The sequence below is a fragment of the Mycteria americana genome, chromosome 2 (assembly GCF_035582795.1).
Source record: "Mycteria americana isolate JAX WOST 10 ecotype Jacksonville Zoo and Gardens chromosome 2, USCA_MyAme_1.0, whole genome shotgun sequence".
NCBI lineage: Eukaryota > Metazoa > Chordata > Aves > Ciconiiformes > Ciconiidae > Mycteria > Mycteria americana.
In genome coordinates, this window is record NC_134366.1 from 80612464 (window position 1) to 80630942 (window position 18479).

The 18479-nt window shown below is 38.1% G+C and overlaps 1 protein-coding gene across 8 annotated transcripts in view; it reads left to right on the forward strand.

The window, feature by feature from the left end:
- LYRM4 (LYR motif containing 4) overlaps positions 1–18479 on the forward strand; it is a 95902-nt gene that overhangs the window by 1315 nt on the left and 76108 nt on the right. The window lies entirely within an intron of this gene.

Genomic DNA, 18479 nt, shown 5'->3' on the forward strand with positions numbered 1-18479 from the left:
CACCAGCACTGGCAAAATTGTATTACCCACTGGTAGTTTATTCATTTTACCGCTCAGTTGGACCACAGGCAGAGACACGTGAGTGACCTTTGCTGTGAATCATCTCCAGCCTGGCAAGAACTGGGAACAGAAGCCTTTGAACTTGCATAACTATGGTGAGCTCTGCACTCTTCAGGGCATAAGTATTTGCCAGACCTCATGTGTGAGGGAGTGCCCTGAGAAGAAAGGCTGTGGGGCTGAAACTGAGCTGGAGCTAATAAACTTTCATTGCTAACTCCACACAGCAGCATGTCTGTGCATCATGTTCCCCTCCTCTTCCTTTAGTTCCCCTGCTATCAAGTCTTGCCCCTGCTCTTTGCTGTCCTGAGTATCCTAGCTTGCCATTATTCTGGCTAACAAGGAGAGGATTGTATGTAATGGGGATGGCTTGACGCCCCGAGATGTGCAGTTGGTGAACAGTTGAATGTAGCTCCCATCTGGGCCACCGCATGTTTTCAGCAATGAGTTTGTGCTGGGGGGTGGTCAGTGAGGAAGCTGAGTCCACAGGAGTGGGAGGAAGCAAGCCAGCACCACCTCACAGTGGTTGCAGCAGTAATTGGTGGCACCAGCCTCACAGACCACATGTGGACCCCCCTCTGCCCAGCCCCTTGCTGATGGAGCACAGAGGACTTGGGAAATTGTTGTCATCTCTTTTCTATAAACCATACCCAGAGCCCAGCTCCCCTCTCCAGGTCACCCAAAAATGAAGTATGTACCTGGGGGGGGTCTTGGCTATATGGAAATTCTGGCATGCAGCTCAAAGGCAAGGCTAACTATCATACAACAGTAGGTGCACCAATGAGTTTTCTGCTTAACACAATGTAAAACTTTCCATTCTGTTTCTTTTAGTGTTTTTATACTAGCAGCTTTTAAAGGGTAGAAATCATAAGATATGTGTTTACCTTGGATATCTGATTTTTTGACACCATATCACGGTGCAAGTTTTCCCTTTCATTAAAGGAAAGATCTCAGTTTTTGATGGGTCTGTCCTTAGATACTATAAAATCAGCAACTGTATAAAATCTTGCGGTGTATACACATTTGTGAGCACTAAAAGCAATAGCAGTTTCTAGCAAGAGACAATCAGCAGCTATTATATGTAGAGATCTGCTGGGACCACAACAACAATTCTGCCTTGGTGTTTATGCCGCACCCATAGCTAAAATGGACACCCTGCTAGCTTCTTCCGTGCCAAGATAAGCAGTCCTGCCGTGTCCTCAGGGCTGCTGTAATGTGATATGGTAATACCCCGGAGTAAACCTAATGACTTTGTAAAGAACCAACTTGTAGCAAGGTAGAAAGTATTAAAGGTTAATCTTACTGATTCATTATTTCAGTTAGAGAATTTCAGAATATGTTATTATTGCAAACAGTGGATGTTTGTAAGTGTATCTCTGGAGTATGATCAGCTGGTTATTGTCTCCTTATTTGCTTGCTGTGCTTTTTCTCTTAAGCGTGTGCATATAGATTGTGATGGAAAAGTCAATATTTTTGTTTTGTGACTTTCCTAGTAAATATATTCTATATGTAATCTGGTAGTACCAAATTTTCTTCTACCACCCAAAAGAACTTTTCGTGCCGTAACTATGAAGAATAACATTCATGTCTTAAAGTAACTGAGGTCACCACTGACAGCCTTCAGAATAACAACATACAGGACCATCTCCAGAGTCCTGCAGTAAACATTATGGAGTGTTTGGAGGCCCAGATGTGTAGGCCAGGTTTTAACAGAAGGGAGAGAGAATTTAGTAGACTGTAAGTAATTTCCTGTCTGCCCTTCTGCCCTATTACCCATGCAGATGGTCTGAGGAAGGAAGAGTGATTTGTACTGGAGGAAAATCAATACGCAAAGAGGGGAGATGTTAGGTTTTGAGTCAAAAAGGTGGTTCTTAATGAGCGTACTGTTTTCTTTTGCTTGGTTGACAAAAAGTAGATCCTCTGATGTTTTATAACATGTCAGATTACAGTCTGAACTAAATTGATTTAAGAGATAATTTCTAAATAGAATTTCTTTGGTGATTTAAATAATAGCTTTATATTGTGTCTCTTTTTTGGTACAGAAAACAAAATAATTTATGAACTTGTGAAAGCTGTTAAAACACATCTGGTTGCAAATGAGGATAATCTGAACTTTAAAGTTTCTTGTTTGTTTGACATGACTGAAGCTCAGTGGTCAGAATGTGCAGCAATCTAGTGGAAGAGGGTTTTTTCCAGAAGGGTAGCACAGGACTGGAGCAGGGCGCCCTGAGAGATTTTGACTTCTCTGTTTTTGAAGGTCTTCACGACAGGTTTAACCGAGCAGCACCGTGGCTGACCTGACCTTATTGCCTCCTTCACGTGGGAGGTTGGCTTGGATAAGCTCCAGAGATTCCAGCTAACCAACATTACTATGATTTTCAGGTCCCCAGCCTTCCTTGGCCTATAAAGATACTAACACTGGCTAGTAAGTTCTGGGAAACATCATATGACATGCTTCCAGCTGGTCTCCTTTCTAATTTTTTCATTTCTTGTAGTTATGAGGAATGTCAGAAGCTTTAAGTCTCTCTGGAATTTTTCTGCAAATAATTTCTTTATGGTTTTTTAAGGTATTTCTTGATTTATTGTATATTTATTTCAGTTATCCATTATGTTCTCTGTTAACAGGTGGATGTTGTGGTTTTATTTATATGTATTTTTTCTTGTCTCTGTAAATTGCATTTTAATAGAATTTGATTTTTCTATTAGAATGTGCAATATTATTTGATTAATTAATAAAACTACCAGAATATAGAAGAATCAGGGAAGGAAGTTTGTCAAAACAGGTTTTGCATTGGAAACAAGTTAATTGAATGCATGCAGTTTCATCTGAGATACGTCCTTCAAGATTTTAAAACTAGTAAATCTGATTTTTCCAAATCTCTGCTAACCTAAGAACAAAATGGAGCAAAATAAGTTATACTGTTTTTTCAGTGCCAATTGCTTTTCCTGCTTTGAACAGCATAGTTGTTGATCTGATTTTAGGGAGTCATAGAACAGCCCAGGTTGGAAGGGACCTCCAAAGATCATCTGGTCCAACCTTTCATGGAAAAGAGAGCGTAGGTGAGATTAGCACCGTGTCCAGTCGCGTCTTGAAAACCTCCAGACTCTACCACGTCCCTGGGGAGGTTTTTCCAGTGATGGATTGTTCTCACTGTGAAAAATCTTTCTTATGTCCGGATGAAACCTCTCCCGCTGCAACTTGTACCCATTGCCCCTTGTCCTCTCCATGTGGCTCCTTGTGAAGAGAGAGCCTCCTTCCTCTTTGTAGCTGCCCTTTAAGTACTGGAAAGCTATGATGAGATCCCACCTGAGCCTCCTCTTCTCCAGGTAAAAGAGACCTAACTCCTTCAGTCTTTCCTCATAGGGCAGGTTCTTCAGCCCTTTGATCATCTTTGTGGCCCTCCTTTGGACCTCTCCAGTCTTGTCTGCACCTTTCTTGAATTGTGGGGACCAGAACTGATCACAGTACTCCAGGTGCAGCCTGACAAGCACTGAGTAGAGTGGTATGATCACGTAGTATGATCACGTTTCTGTCTCTGCTAGTAATGCCCCTGTGGATGCAGCCCAGGATCCAGTTTGCCTTCGTTGCTGCAGTGGCACACTACTGACTCATGTTCAGGCTGTTGTCCACCAGGACCCCCAGGTCTCTTGGCAAGGCTGCTCCCCAGCCACACAGATCCTAGCCTGTGCTGGGTTCTTTGTTTATGTCCTCTGAGGTGCAAGACCTTGCACTTGTCTTTGTTAAACTTCATACATATTTTGATTTAGTCTTTCTCTGAAAGATTTTATCAACATGTAGAAAGTCTTCATTTTAAAAATCTCAAGGTGCTTATGATAAATGTGGCTTTTTTGTTTTGAAGGAAAGTTTAGGAAGTAAAAATTCAGGGATTCCAGCTCTTAAGGTATGTTTAGTCTTTTGGCATTAAAGCTGTTCTGAAAAAATAGTTTGTGATTCCTGTGTTTTTGCACTAAGCTTAATATCTGAATGTAATGTAAAAGTTTGGTGAGACAAAGTTTTAACATTAGAACTTATGTTTGTACAGTTTGAGATCTTCTGCATGCATGAAATCAGAGTAAAGAACAATAAAAATTAAGAACACTAAAATAAAATGCTTACTTATTTTTTCTTCGTGGCAAGGAGTTGCTACTCCCATAAGTCCAGATGGGTCTGAAAAAAAAAAAAAAAACAAAAAACAGTCTCTTGTTCATAGTCAGTGTCATTAAATTTGGCATGGATGGCCAGGTATTCTGTACACATAGAGGTGGTAACTCTTACTAATATACATAAAAAATAAGCTGATCTGTGTTTAAGAAAATATTTCAGCTGATGATCATTGCTGTGTATGCAAGATTTAGTCTGCTTTTTGCAAATAGGAAAATAGAAAAAGGAACTATGTAGGATGCCAGCTGCTGTTATGTAAAGATTCATTGTGACTCCTGATTAAACACAAAAATAAACAAAGAGCCATCCTTGAACATTTGGACAAGGGGTCTGGTTTAGCAGTGCACCATTTCTCATTGTTTCTTTTGCTGTTCCATTGATGTCAGTCTTTTCCATTTTGAGAATTCTTGCTAACTGCTGCCCAGATTAAAGTCTTGCTCAAATAGTGAGTGTGCTGATTAACTTTTTAGGCTAAGGTGAGGAACTGGGACATAGCAGTATATTGGCATACGCTTTGTTATTTTAGTTTTCCTGCATGCTTAATGGCAAGATTCTTAGATAACTACGCTCTGGAGAAAGATGTGAAACTGCTATAGGATACTCTTTGAACATAAATTTAACATGAGATATTAAAAAAAAATTCTAAATGTGTTCATCCTCTCATTTCCACATGGAATTCCAATTCTTTATTTTTTAAGAAGCAACATGAAAAATCATTTCATGTCTGTATTAAATCCTACCTCAGGTTTCTGCCTTCTTTATTTTTATCTATCTTCCAGGTGTTTATGTTTTTCTTACAAGCTCATTTTATTGCCATCTGTGGCATCAGAGTTGTTTGAAAGTTGTTATTAGTTGTTTGAGAATGACTGCAACCTTTTTTCTTCCTCCTTGGCAACTGGGCACAGATGCTGCATCTAGCCCCTTAATACCTTGTGTCACTTGGAATTGAATGGACTTTTGGGGGAGCATGAATGCACAATCAGTATATTGTGGTTGTTCCTTGATTCCATTCTTACATATAGGACCTGGAAGCTTTCTTACATGTTGCAACTTAATTCAATATATAGGACCTTTGTGGGTCCTCTTGCAGCATACCTGATGTAGAAACTTGTACGAGTGGTTATATGAGGTAAAATTATTGTCCTTAGATGAAATTTCATGTTGTCCATTTAATAGACTAACTTTTCTCATGTTGCTTCGCATGTCAGTCTAGCCTATAGTCCGTTCCTTTGGGAAAGAGGGCTGCTAAGAGCTGATCAAGTAGGTCGACTTGGCAGGGTACAAGAGCTTTCTGTTCATGGGCTATGGGCTGAGGGGTTTATGCTCTTGGATTTCAGCAAAGGCTTCTTCTGGCCATGCCAAATGAGCCCACGCAAAGGAGGGGAGCTGCTCAGAAGGTGCCACCTTCTACTGCTGTAACAGTAGGAAAGAGGATGTCCAAGAGTAAGTTGTTACTGCCATAGCAATTCAGGCTGTCTGTTTCTGCGTGGCACCTCAAACCGGGGAAGGAGCAGGCTGTGGGAATAGTCAGATACACACAGGCACCAGTTCAGAGCGTTCATGAGAGCAGCTGGAGTTTTGCACAAGTATAGGTTGAATTGACCTGTACTTGCATAATGACCTGTTCTTCAAGGAGGCATAAAGCTTTTCAGATTCTGCTACCAACTCTTTTGACAACATAATTCACACCAAATTAAAAAAAAATTAAATTAAAAATTAAAATTTCAAAATAAAAAATAAAAAATATTTTTTTAAAAAATAAGCTTTTTCAAAAATGGGTTTCTTTTTCTTCTTCCCAACATACCTTATTTGGTCACTTTAATTGAAAAATCTTACTTTGCTTTTCGTCCCTAGTATATAGAATCTGGTCACTGGTTCTTTTTGCACTTTTAGCACTCAGGTAATTTAACAACCGTGTTAAAATTTTACATGTGACAGTTATCCAAGCTGAATAAGCCTTTTTCTCGCTGGCTCTCCTAATGAAGTTTGTGATTGACAAGATCTGCCAGCAGATTGTCAGCTCTTGGTATCATATGTCTGTGTGTTAGGGAGGAAAAAAGACTAAATGGTGACTTAAAAAAAAAAAAATCCAAAACAATAATGAGGAAACAGAGACATGCCATGTTATAGAAAGTACTGTCTTCTGTCCGAAGTGGTAGTTTGCAGCTGAGATAAGAAACGCAGGAAAAAATAAAATTGCCAGTTCTGTCTAGCAGAGCTGTCTGACTCCTTTGTAGGAGTAAGGTGACTGAACTGCAGCTTTACAATATCTGTTTTTTCTTTGGCTGGACAAAGAAAGCAGATAACTTATCTTTCCTTCTCTTTTTGTAATTGCTGGCTGTGTTCTGAGTGATAATAAACTTTAGGAGTTTTTGAGGTAATTTCCCACATGATGAGTACGTGCATATCTCTGTAATCTACTTGAAAAGTATAAAAAAAGTCAGGGCTGCAAGCAGCTGTGGTATTCCTGAGCCCAGAGTACAGGGTGGTTTCCATCCCGCACTGGTTTTGGCCTGGCAGCTGCATGACTCAAAATCATGGGCAAATAGGCACTGCACGTTTGCAGTCCAGTTTTGTAGAGCATTCACACAGATTTGTGGTTGGCCTTATTAGTATATCTTTCTTTGGGGAGTTAAATCTTGGACATTATTTCAGTGACTACATACCATGCAGATATTTTGCTATTATGTTATTTTAGGGTCTCTTATGTATATTGTCTTATTCTGTCAGAATCAAATACTCTTGAATAGAGATGTCAGTATTTTAAGAGCTCTGGATGGTGCTCAATCTGCTGATTAGGATGGGAACTGTGGAAAGGACTGAGATGATTACACTCTGAATTGTAGTAAAGCATGGAAATGCATGCACTTTTCAGGAAAATCTAGAGGCATAAGAACATGATTTTGGATTCTCAGACTTTGGGTCTGACAGTATTGAAGTATTTCCATTTGACTTCAGTATTCTATGTATAAAATATTTTGGAAAGACAACTAAAGCATTCTGTTCCAAAAATGTCAAAACATAACCATTAGATACCATCAGAACATATTTCTCTGAAAAGAAATTTTAAACCAAATGGAAACAATTTTGCCAAATGTTTTGATTTTTTGATAGTAACATTTCCCAACTGAAAATCATTCCATCGAAGTTCTGTTCATCACGTTCATTAGGAGTTGCTTTCTCGGATTTGAAGGTACAACGGTGATTGTCGTTTTTCAAATACATTCACTTTACCCTTGTAAAATTTTATTCTTTATCTTATTTTATTGTTTATCCTAAACAATAAAGGATATCTACACATCAGTTTTGATGTAATTTTCTTTACTTCCTTTTTTTTCACAGGGGAGAGTTTTGAATAGTAATAATTTGGAGGGAGAGTTTGGAGCACATACAAGGCATGCAGAGTTCTGGAAAAACTGCCATTTTGTAGTTGGAAAACAAATGAGTGGGGGCTTCCTCAAAATACTGATTAATGGAATTTATTATTTTAGTAAAGGCATCCAAATTGAGTAAATCTGATGTGGTTGTTATCCAAGACATTATTTGCATTCTTTGTATAGCACAGTAGAACAGGGACATTTTTCTTTTTACATAAGGTTTAATTACCAGTGGAATTTGTTTGAGAACTAACAAGAGTAATAGAAAAATTACTGCCTCTGGCAGTGATTCATGCCAAAAGTCATATGCATATGATTTCTGGTAAATGAAAAACACTTTGTAATGTCGTAATAGTTTTTAAGTATTGAAATGCTGTCCTAGCTCACCTTCCTCCTTTCTTTACTCTTGGATGTGGCTTTAACATTTAGTTCCTCACTGTATCCATCTGTATGCTGCCCATGATGAAAAGGTGCTGACCTCTTAACATCAAGACTTACTCAAGACACAGTAGACACAGGCTATTATTTCAAGTATTCTTTAGAAGATGAGCATTCTGGATTTTAAAAAAAGTCAAAGTAATTTTGCAAAAAAAAGAAACTGCAGTCGATCAGGCAATGTTTAGAACCACCTGCTGCAGCAACGGATGCTGTCTGAACTACTTCCTTGATAAAGTTCTTCCTGGTTTTTTGGGTTTGCTGACCAAGAAAGTACAGTCCTAGATTGTACATGGTTGTCTGCTTTTCCAAGAAAATGGGCATGAAAAGAAGACTTTTTCATTGTTTTCTTGCTTATGTGAATACTTGAGCTAGCTGTTCCATGACTGTTTTGCACAGAACTCGGTACAGAGGATGTCTTCAGTGAGGAATATTTTTGGGGATTCTTCTTGATATTATAGTTCTTTTTCAAGAATGAAGATGCCACAAATCATTCAGACAAAATTCTGGCTAGGATGGCATTGTGGAAAATGGCCTTCTTCCCTTACATTTTTTCTACTTTTTATTCTATTCCTTTTTACTTGGAGTCTGTATAAAATTCTAACATTTTTCTCAGGATGCAATGCACAACTGAACATTTTAAATCATTTAAATCATTAAAAAATATTTAATCATTTAAATCATTAAAAAATGTTTAATCGTTTAAATCATGGTGGTAGTGAAATAATTCAGTTGTGTTCAGATTCTGTCTTCCTTAACAGAATGTGTATGAAATAAAATCTTTAAATTATTCTTCAGGAAAATTTTAAGGTCCTGTGCTGTGAATGGCTAAATGCCAGGCTTGGCTGGTATTCAGAGACTCATAATACTTAGGACTAGACTTTTCTTCAGCATCATGTTTGTTACAAAGTCTTGGGAAAAGCTGTTGCTTATATTTTTCTATATGCTATATTTTATTAGCATATAGAAAAATTATGCTATATTTTTCTAACTTTCTAAATAAATAGCAGTTGGTTAAATCACATTTAAGTCTTCTAAAGAAAAGAAGCCTATGCACAAAGTAAATAATATGTGTGTGTATGCATGTATGAATGTATTGGTATCAAGAGGTCAGGAATTGACTTCTGCTCCGTCCCAGTAATCCGTTTTCAAAAATCCCTGTTTAAAGCAAGCTGCGAAGCCATTGTGGAAGCTAGAGGAAGTATGATAGGTGTGTTAGTCTTATTACAAATGAATCTCCATTGAATTGCAGTGCTTTTTTTTTTTTTTCCTTGAACTCAGTAGCATTTAGATCAAAAGATGTTTAACTTAAATTTAGAAAATGCTGATTTATAAGTTGACATAATTAACTGTATTTTTTAATATACTTTGCAAGAAACTAGTATTTAAATAAACACAGCTCCACAAATGTTTTACATCAAATCGGCATGAGATTCAAGATATCTTGTGGGATTCTGAATATGACAGCAGTTAGATTCTCCACAAACTTCATTGCCAGGTCTTGACAGCCCTTCTGAGTCTGCTTGTCTGGCATCTCCTGGTGTGGAACCATTACAGACCTGTTTCTAAACCATTAGCTTGTATAAAAGTAAGATTGTTTTATTTTAGCTGCCAGAGAAAGTATGTGTTTTTTAAAAAAAAAAAAGAAAATCTTTCCCTGAAACTATAATCAGTTCTAATATATTGGCAATAATCACTAATCCATTATGGTATTGAAGCTTACATAATTGAACTTAGTTCTGTGACTTTAAGTGCCTATGAGAATAATCTATTGTATCCTGTGAGGTCAGTCTTTACAGAGTTTTCTCCATCTTTCTCTGGTACAGCACGTGATTTCTGCTAACTAGTATTTGCTTGCAGGATACATGGTATTTTTGCTTGGTAGTATTTATTTACTGGCATTCTTTGTCTCTCCAACAAACATACAGATTATCACAATGCTCAGTTGCAGTCACAGGCAGATGTAAACATCTGTTCATCATTTGCACAAGCAAGAGAAATGTGGACGCAGCTTTCCTCAGAGCCTTGGTGTTGGAGAAAATCAGTTTATCTTGCAGATAGCCACCGTTGATGGTTACACGTTCAGTGAATATTAAACACTTTTCTGCAGACTATGTTAGAATAGCAGTGAAAGAGTTAAATGTAGGGGGGGGGCGTTTCAGAAGCCATTTGCATTGTTAATCACAGTTAAGAACAGGGGAACTGAGAGTGGAAGGGGCTAGGTACAAGCCATCACATTTCGTCAAGTTTTGGATTGAATCACTAATGGAATTCTTTGTGAAACAATAATTCATTCTTTCATCAAAATGTGCCTCCCCTCGTAATCGATGTTTTTATTTATTTAAATAACATCAGATTGCTTCCTTCTCAGGGAAATGTTTTAAAGTCAGTACAGCTTAAATGAAGTGCTTAAGACATAGTACAAGCTGCAGTACGTCCTAGAAGTTTATAGCTTGAATTATGTTCTGGATGTCAAATAGAAGCATGTTGTGTTGCCTTGAAACTAACCTGTTACTAAGTTCCAGAAAACATCTTTGACTCATCTGAAATATCACAGCATTTTTCTAGTCCAATAAATTAGCAAATAGGTTTTCAAATTAATGGTCTTCGTATGTAAACTAATTTTGAAGGGAGAAACATTTATTGATTGATTTAAGCAGTTTTATCACTGTCCAAAGTAAATTAGATGTCTCACTCATAATGCTTTTTCCCTGACCTGACTAATTTACAATATGAAAATAAATGTTCAAGTGTTTTGTTTACAAAACAGTAAGAAATTTATTTTGTCTAGACCTCTAAATAGGTTTCCTGATTTCCAGAGCTATTGAGCACTTTTTTTTTTACTAAATTTGTTAGTTTATTATTTTCAGTTTGTAATTTATACCAAAAATTGCTGCCTATTATTTGCAAATTTTGAATGTGAAGATGAATATTTATCAAACTGGTGGTGGCACCTTCACAATCACCTCCAAAAGCAATGGGAACATAGGGTGAACATAGTCCTACCAGCTACAGAGATGCAGTGTTGGGCAAATAAGTATACTATACTTATATAGAACTCCTCGTTCTGTGAACTAGTGGCAGTACTTACTAACCTATATGGATTTTGAGGCTTGATTGTGAGGTTTTATTTCCAAACAATTTGTTGGAATCCTTGAAGGAGAAATTCTCTATCAGTGCGAGTTATTGCTACCATTAGCTAGGGACCTGGTGCTTCCGCAACTTCTGTGGGTAATTTGTTCTGAGATTGGAAACCTTTTCTGCTACCCTGGGGAATGGAAGGTCATGTCATGTGTCAAAGGGAAGGTAATCTGCTCTGGTCATAAAATGTTATACTGAAAACATTGTTATGATAAATAGACCACTCTTCATACCTCTTTTCCCCTCCTAATATCTCATGCAGTAACCTTAGCCAGTACTCGTCTGAGTTATCGAGTTATCGAGCCAGATGTTAACTCCACATTTAGAGTAATTGTTATCTGAGAAGAACTTCTCCTTACAGCCATGTGCTTATGGGAGGGAAAGGAGTTGGTGTTTGCTGTATGGTTTGGTTTTTTTTTCTTACTTGCAGATAAAGGACAAACGTGCTACCATCACTCATGTGAGTGAATATGTTCTTGTGACTTCTAATTAGCTATTAAGTACTATCTGGGGGTTTTTGTAACACATTTTTGGCTTGAAATGCAGAACCTTTTGTAATATATAAATGTACCAGTCTGAACTTACTCTTGTTCAATAGAATATATATATAGATATATATTATAGAAATAGAATAAGGTAATTTTTTTTTTTCCTTCATAGTGTAAGCCTCTAAGAGTGTTAAGAGGTTGACTGGAAAACTCTTTAAAAATAACTGACCCTTCCCTTAGCTTTATCATCACCTTTAAATTTTAACATCTGAACTTAATGTACTTAGGATTGACTAGATTAAAAGACAATTCTTTGTCAGTGTTTCTCTTCTTGGAGAAAGAAAATTGATCTCTCTTTCTCTTCCTGAATATTTCTGATCTTCCTTTCTGTACAGTGGTTAGATTAAACTGCTTCAGAGCATAGAAGGTCTGTCAGCAGGTTTATTGAATGACTTCTGTTCACTGGACTAGCATAGTTTAAATTTTAAACTTAATCTCATTTTTCTGTCTGATATTAAATTATATATTATCTGGTCAGATCGAAGTATTGCGAGAGTAAGAGTGTATGCACCACAATTTTAGAGGTGGAGGCCATAGATAGCCCAGCAGAACCCCTACATTTTGGCTGGTAGAAGCTCTTAGCTTCATAATTGGCAGATAGATCATCCATTGTACATTATTTTTTAGAGTAACTGTAGGAAAAATAATGGGAAAATGGGTGTAACCCCCTTTTTTTTTTAATGTGAAGTAGCTTTCAAGAATGTTGTATTACTTCACTTAGGATTTAGTATTACTTTGATTCATATGTTGCTTCTGGATTCCAGAAAGATATGTAGGATATATAGGTCCTGAGAAGCTGAATTTATTTTACTGGAGCTAGCGGAGGTCTCGGGTATGTCTTAGCTGGTCATCATTATGCTCCAGAGATCAAGAGCTGTGGGCATATTGTTCCATAACTAGCCTGCAAAATGTCTGGCTTTTTTTCAATGCTTGTTTGTGCTGATAGCACCTGGGAGGTACAAGGAGTGGAGAGCCGTACAGTGTGGAAAGCCGTGGTGGATAGTTCTGGCACATTATGCCTGGTGCATAGAAGTGCTACGTAATTTATGTGGATGAAGATCAGCTGTGCCTGCCTCACAACATCAAATCTGCCTCTCTGACGTGGTCTGTGAGTGAACCAGTCACTCAGCTTTGCCACGCAGAATATTCTTTTCCCTTCAAACCTTGCCTCTGTTCACCCATGGTTCCTTCTGCTCTTTTATCGTGTAAGAAGCTGCATCCAATTTCCCATGGGGATGAATTGACACCCAGAGTTTGTACCCACTGCGTTTCTGGGTTACTGTTCCAGTCTTGACTGAGGCTGGGGTTTTCAGCCCCCATTTCTTTTGTGCTAGTGTTATCGTCTGTACAGTTTGTGAAGATTTCCATATCCTGTAATTAATTAAATAGAAAAAAATACAGAAGGAAAGATCTAGTTCACTTGACTTTCTGTGCCTTAGGTAGCATTCATAGTGTACAAAACAACCTGCTTTTTTTTTTTTTTTCTGAGCATCTGGTAACATAACCACAGTAGTCTGTATCTGAGCTTCCTGAAACATTTCATGTATTATCTAAAGAGACTATATTTACAATCCCAAATTTCTAAAAATAATATTCATACTCTGTTGTACACATAAGTAGGATGATGATTTTTTGTTATGCATTCCAATTTGATTTTTTTTAGGCTCTAGATTTGACTAATAAGCTTTGCATATATTAGAATTTTCTGTGCTGCTAAGTATTACATTGTGATTTCAAATATCCATCATTGTTGTCAGAGCTGATGTTGCAAATTTGCTAAACTAAACATGTAGTGCTTTACTATAAATGAGGAAAGGTCATTGAGCCATATGGTAATGGGAGGTCCAGCAGGGGATGTTTGTCACCACTGGCTGAGTTATAACAAACAAAGGTTTTTGGATAAGCTGTAAAGCTGATAGAAATGTATGAGAGGATAAAGTTTGGAGAATAACTGCTATGTTCCAAATCCTGTAACTTCTAGTGTGTTGTCTATAAGCAGACAGAACAGGTGTTCTGTTACTTCATATGGATTGTTTAATAAATTATATTTATGGTTTATTGTTGTCTTTGTCATGAGATGACTGAATCCTATCTAATTTCAATGTAATTTATTTTACTAGATTCATTTTGAACCTATGATGCTTAAATTCTTCTTTCTCAAAAAGCGCAGGTTTACTTGAGCAAAAATCAAAAGGCAAAATTAATCGTCTTTATTACTAGAATCCAAGGATTGCTTTTGCAGAGTAAAACTTTGTTAGGAGTCTGTTCTGTATGCTCAAAATTACTAGCCTGTCTAAACAACCAACAAAGCTTCACTTCAGATAACCTTCAGAGAACTGTTTCTTAAAGTCTTTCATAAGTCAAAATATCTCACTTATTTTAAAACTGTGTGCTGTCAACATATTTCTGATACTCGATCCCTTTTCTCTTCTAAGGAATAGGCATTTTTATCATTTCTGTATTAAAATAGTAATATGGGTACTGTAACTAAATATTTACTAAATCTAAATCTTTAATTTCAGAAATAATGCTGTGCTTCAGAAATGTCCTATCAAAATCTCACCATCACCCAGACCAACCACACTGCAGTCCAAGAAGTTAGAATACCCCAAGGCTTTATGCCTTGTTGCTTAATTAAAAAAACTTAAGGACTGTTGCTTCATCAAAGACAAATCATTTTCCACTGACAAGTGGGAAATACTTGCATCCAGCAGGGCTGCTTAGCACCCAGTGGGTTTCTAAATGAGCAGTTATAGTCACCAAGAGGTGCAATACGGTTAGGCCTCTTCAGGGTACCCAAGTCACAAGCTAAACTGTGTCTCTTCTTAGAATGGAAGGTAACCCCTAGCCATGCTGAAGAGAGACATTTTGGCCACCACGTTGGACTAAAACTCTAATCTTTCCAGAAAAGTATAATGGAATTTGTAATGGCAATTCACAGCAGGCCAGGCCTTTTTTAAGAACAGTTCGGAAATAGCAGCACAGCAAATGGAACAGTATATATCTGCCTCAAAAGAAAGAAGAGAGAAATCGGCCTTGTCAGGATTTGCACTTGTGTTTTCAAGGCATTCCCCACCTGGTAATTGGACTGCTGAGCTACCCAAGTGTCCTGGTGAGCAGTTGGCAGGGTCTTGGCTGTGAAAGCTTAGCAGAGAGCTATTTGTCATTTCAGGCCATCAGGACACTTTTCATCTGTGGCAAATTCTGTTTCTAGTTCCTGCAGCGCATTCTTGCCCGGTGCCTCGTTAACTGAACAACTTGTTCGACTGGGTCCTTCACTAGTAACCCTCTTTTTTAACCTCTTCTGCAATATAACATTGCAGTTGCAACTCCAATTAAGATTAAAAGAGCACTTTCATTTGGACATCTTTCCTTTTTTCTTTTAACCCTGGCCTTCTGAAAAGTACTCCCTTCTGCGGAGATTCTTTACACTTAGAATTAAGCCAATAACTGTTTTTATTTTTAGAAGTATAGCAACAAAAATGTATGTTTCAAAGAACTGCAAAAGTAATCGTAGTTAACTATGAATAGCACTGATAATATTCTGGGACCATGAAGAAGAAGGTGTTTGGGAACTGAGGATAAATCATGCCTGATCAACATGATTGCCTGGATTTGTGAACAAGGGCAGAGCAGTGGATGTCGTTTACCTCTACTTTAGGGAGGCTTTCAACGCTGACTCCCACAACATTCCTGTATCCAAGTTAGGGTGTTACAGTCTGAGTGAGTGGACAACCATGCACCTTTAAGACTGGTTGGATGCTAGGGCTTAAGAGGGTGGTAGTTAATGGGTCTTCAGGGGTTGATCCTGGGACTCATCCTGTTTCACATCTTTATCAATGACCCAGAGGAAGTAACAATGTTTGCTCATTAAGTTTGCAGATAACACCAAATTGGGGAGCCAATGTGCTCAAGGGCAGGGCTACCATCCAGAGGGACCTCAGAAGCCTGAAGGAAAAGTCCAACAGCAACATTATGAAATTTGGTAAGGCCAAGTGCAATGTCCTACACCTGGGAAGGAGATGCCCCAGCCACAGAACAGGCTGGGATCTGACTGGCCAGGGAGCAGCTCCACCAGAAAGGGGCTAGGGATCCTAGCAGACAGCCAGCTGTGTGCCCCAGCAGCAAGGAAGGCCAAGAGCATCCTGAGATGTATCAACCAGCAGTTGCTCAGCCAGCAGATTGAGAGGAGTGATTATCCCCCTCTACTCAGTGCTTGTTGGACTGTATCTGGAGTACTGCGTCCAGTCTTGCCCCCACCCACCCCCCAAACAGGAAAGACACAGATAACCTGAAGCAAGCACAGCAGAAACCACCAAGGTGGTTGGGGCTGAAGCAATTTGCCCTGTGAGAAAAGGCTGAGGGAGCTGGGCTGGTTCAGCCTGGAGAAGAAACAACATTGAGAGACCCTAATAGCAGCCAAGTACCTCAACATATCCAGAGGTGCCTGGCAGGAGGACAAGAGACAGCAGATGTAAAGTGAAGGAAGAGAGGTTTTCAGACTGACTTTAAGGAAAAGCTTTTTCCCCACAAGGACAGTCAAGCAACTGAGCATGTTTCCCAGAGAGGTGGTCTGGTCAGCATCCTGGTTTTCAAGACCTGACTGGGCAAAGCTGTGAGTAGCCTGGTCTGATCGCATCGCTGACCGTCCTTTCAGCAGGAGGTGGGTCTAGAGACCTCCCGAGCTGCTTTCCAACATGAATGATTCTGTGATCCTGTTGATCGGGTGGTCATCCATGCTCTTTTCTTTGAAATGGGTACAGGCACAAACTGATGAAAGGATACAGTCAGAGAAAAAAGTCTTCCTTTCCCAAAACCAGCCACGAGTCTCTCTCTCTCTCTAAATGTGGGGAGGCATTCTCAGTTTTTAGATTCATTAAAGAAAATGAAAGGAAACTCTTGAAACAGGCATGCATATTAGAAGCTTTTTCTCTTTCTCATCTAGGGCAACTTGCACAGAAAAGGTTGAAGTTTTTATTAGAAGTTTTGAGATATGGGACACAAAGTAGCAAGATTTGCTTTAGAAATAAGTTACAAATCCTTGTATCTGATCGTACAGCATGTATCATATGCACTGGGTCACAGTCACCAACTCCCAACTGGTTTTTCTAATGTTTGTCAATTTTTATCCCTCTCCTCTGTTCTTTTTGGGTAATCCTCTCTCACAAAGTATCTCTCATGCTGTTCTCTTCCAGACGTATTTCTTGGTAATTCCATTGGAACTCATATTTTGTATATTAGCAGAGAAACCAAGTAGTGGCTTGTAGGTTTCATTCTGTGGGCTTTTTGTGAAGACTGTCTAGGGACTCTGATTAGAAAATTCATGGAAATAATACTGGGTTAACCAACAGTCTAATTTTTCTGTTTCTTTACTCTTCTCTCCTCCCCTCCCTGCTTACAGCCACCACCCCCACTCCTCCAAGCAAATCCTGGTTCCAGGAATAGGGTTTGCTTTGGTTTTAGAAGATAGGCAGGTGTTACCGTTTTGTGCTGAGGTGGCACAAAACTGTAACTTGAAGTGGCAGTGCTGAGAGTGTGTCTAGTGATGGAGTTTGAGGAACACCTTGCTGATAAAACATCACAATCACACCCCTCTGTTGGTCCTGTGTTTAATTAGACAAGTCACAGCTATGAAGTACTTACTTCTCAGTCTCAAACACACATCTGTTGTCAGATGTTTCTTTTTTTAATATTAAATGGTAATTGCATGCAGCTTTTGCCTCACCTTTATTGGTGTCTTTTAATGAGACCTTTATAGAGGAAAAAAGAATGTAAATACATACATATATATGGAAATATGTATGCATACACATATATATTTAAAAAAATAATAATTCCCTCTGAAGTAATTCTGTACATGGAGACATCCTCACTAATGCTAATAAAAGTTTAAGGTAAGCTAAAATTACTTTTCTGCAGATTTTTTTTTAATTATAAAAACTTTCCATTTTTAAATTATATGTAATTCTGAAAATTCAGTTAGGCAAATCTCATCTGGTGCACATTTTGCTAGTAGTAATGGGAAATTCTGAAAATTCATGCTGTTGCTACCTTAAGTTAATAGATGTTAATTGGAAGGGAGAAGTGGTAAGAAAATATAGTTAGTGAAAGGAAATAATGACCTTTTATAAAAAGGATCCCTCACTTGATATAATATTACTGTCTTGTAAATCAGTATCTCACTTTTGCACATTGTGTCCTTAAATAAAAGCATCATATACTTCATTTCAGAATTATTAACCACAGTGAGCATCCTAGAGGTTGGCTGCTGATCACTTGCCTTAAATTATTAAATACAACTTAAGCTAATAAGGAAAAATGCATTTAACTTTATACCTTTTTTGAATGTCTTGAATATTCTAACCTGCTGGCCTCTTCCCGTGTAATCTGTTTTGCTTGCACAGGTTGTGTACCACAATCCTCCTCTTCTATCTTTGCATACGTGCTCAATGACTTACAATTTGTAATAGCCATTATGTTTCGCAGTATGTTGCCTATAACTGTGATGTGATCCATTAATACATTATATTTGTTTACAATCACAAAGACAAGATGTCAACATGTTTGTAAAGCTGTCTTCGAAAGATTACTTAAACCTTTAGCGTGTTGTGATCCTGGTAAATGCAAAGTGGTGCTGAGAAAAACATTGCTTGGCCAGGTTTATTTTGAAGGCATAGTACTGTGTAGTTAAAAGCAAGTATGTCTGCACGGTGTTTCAGCTTCTTTTCTTATACTCTAGTTTAGCAGAGCACAAAGATA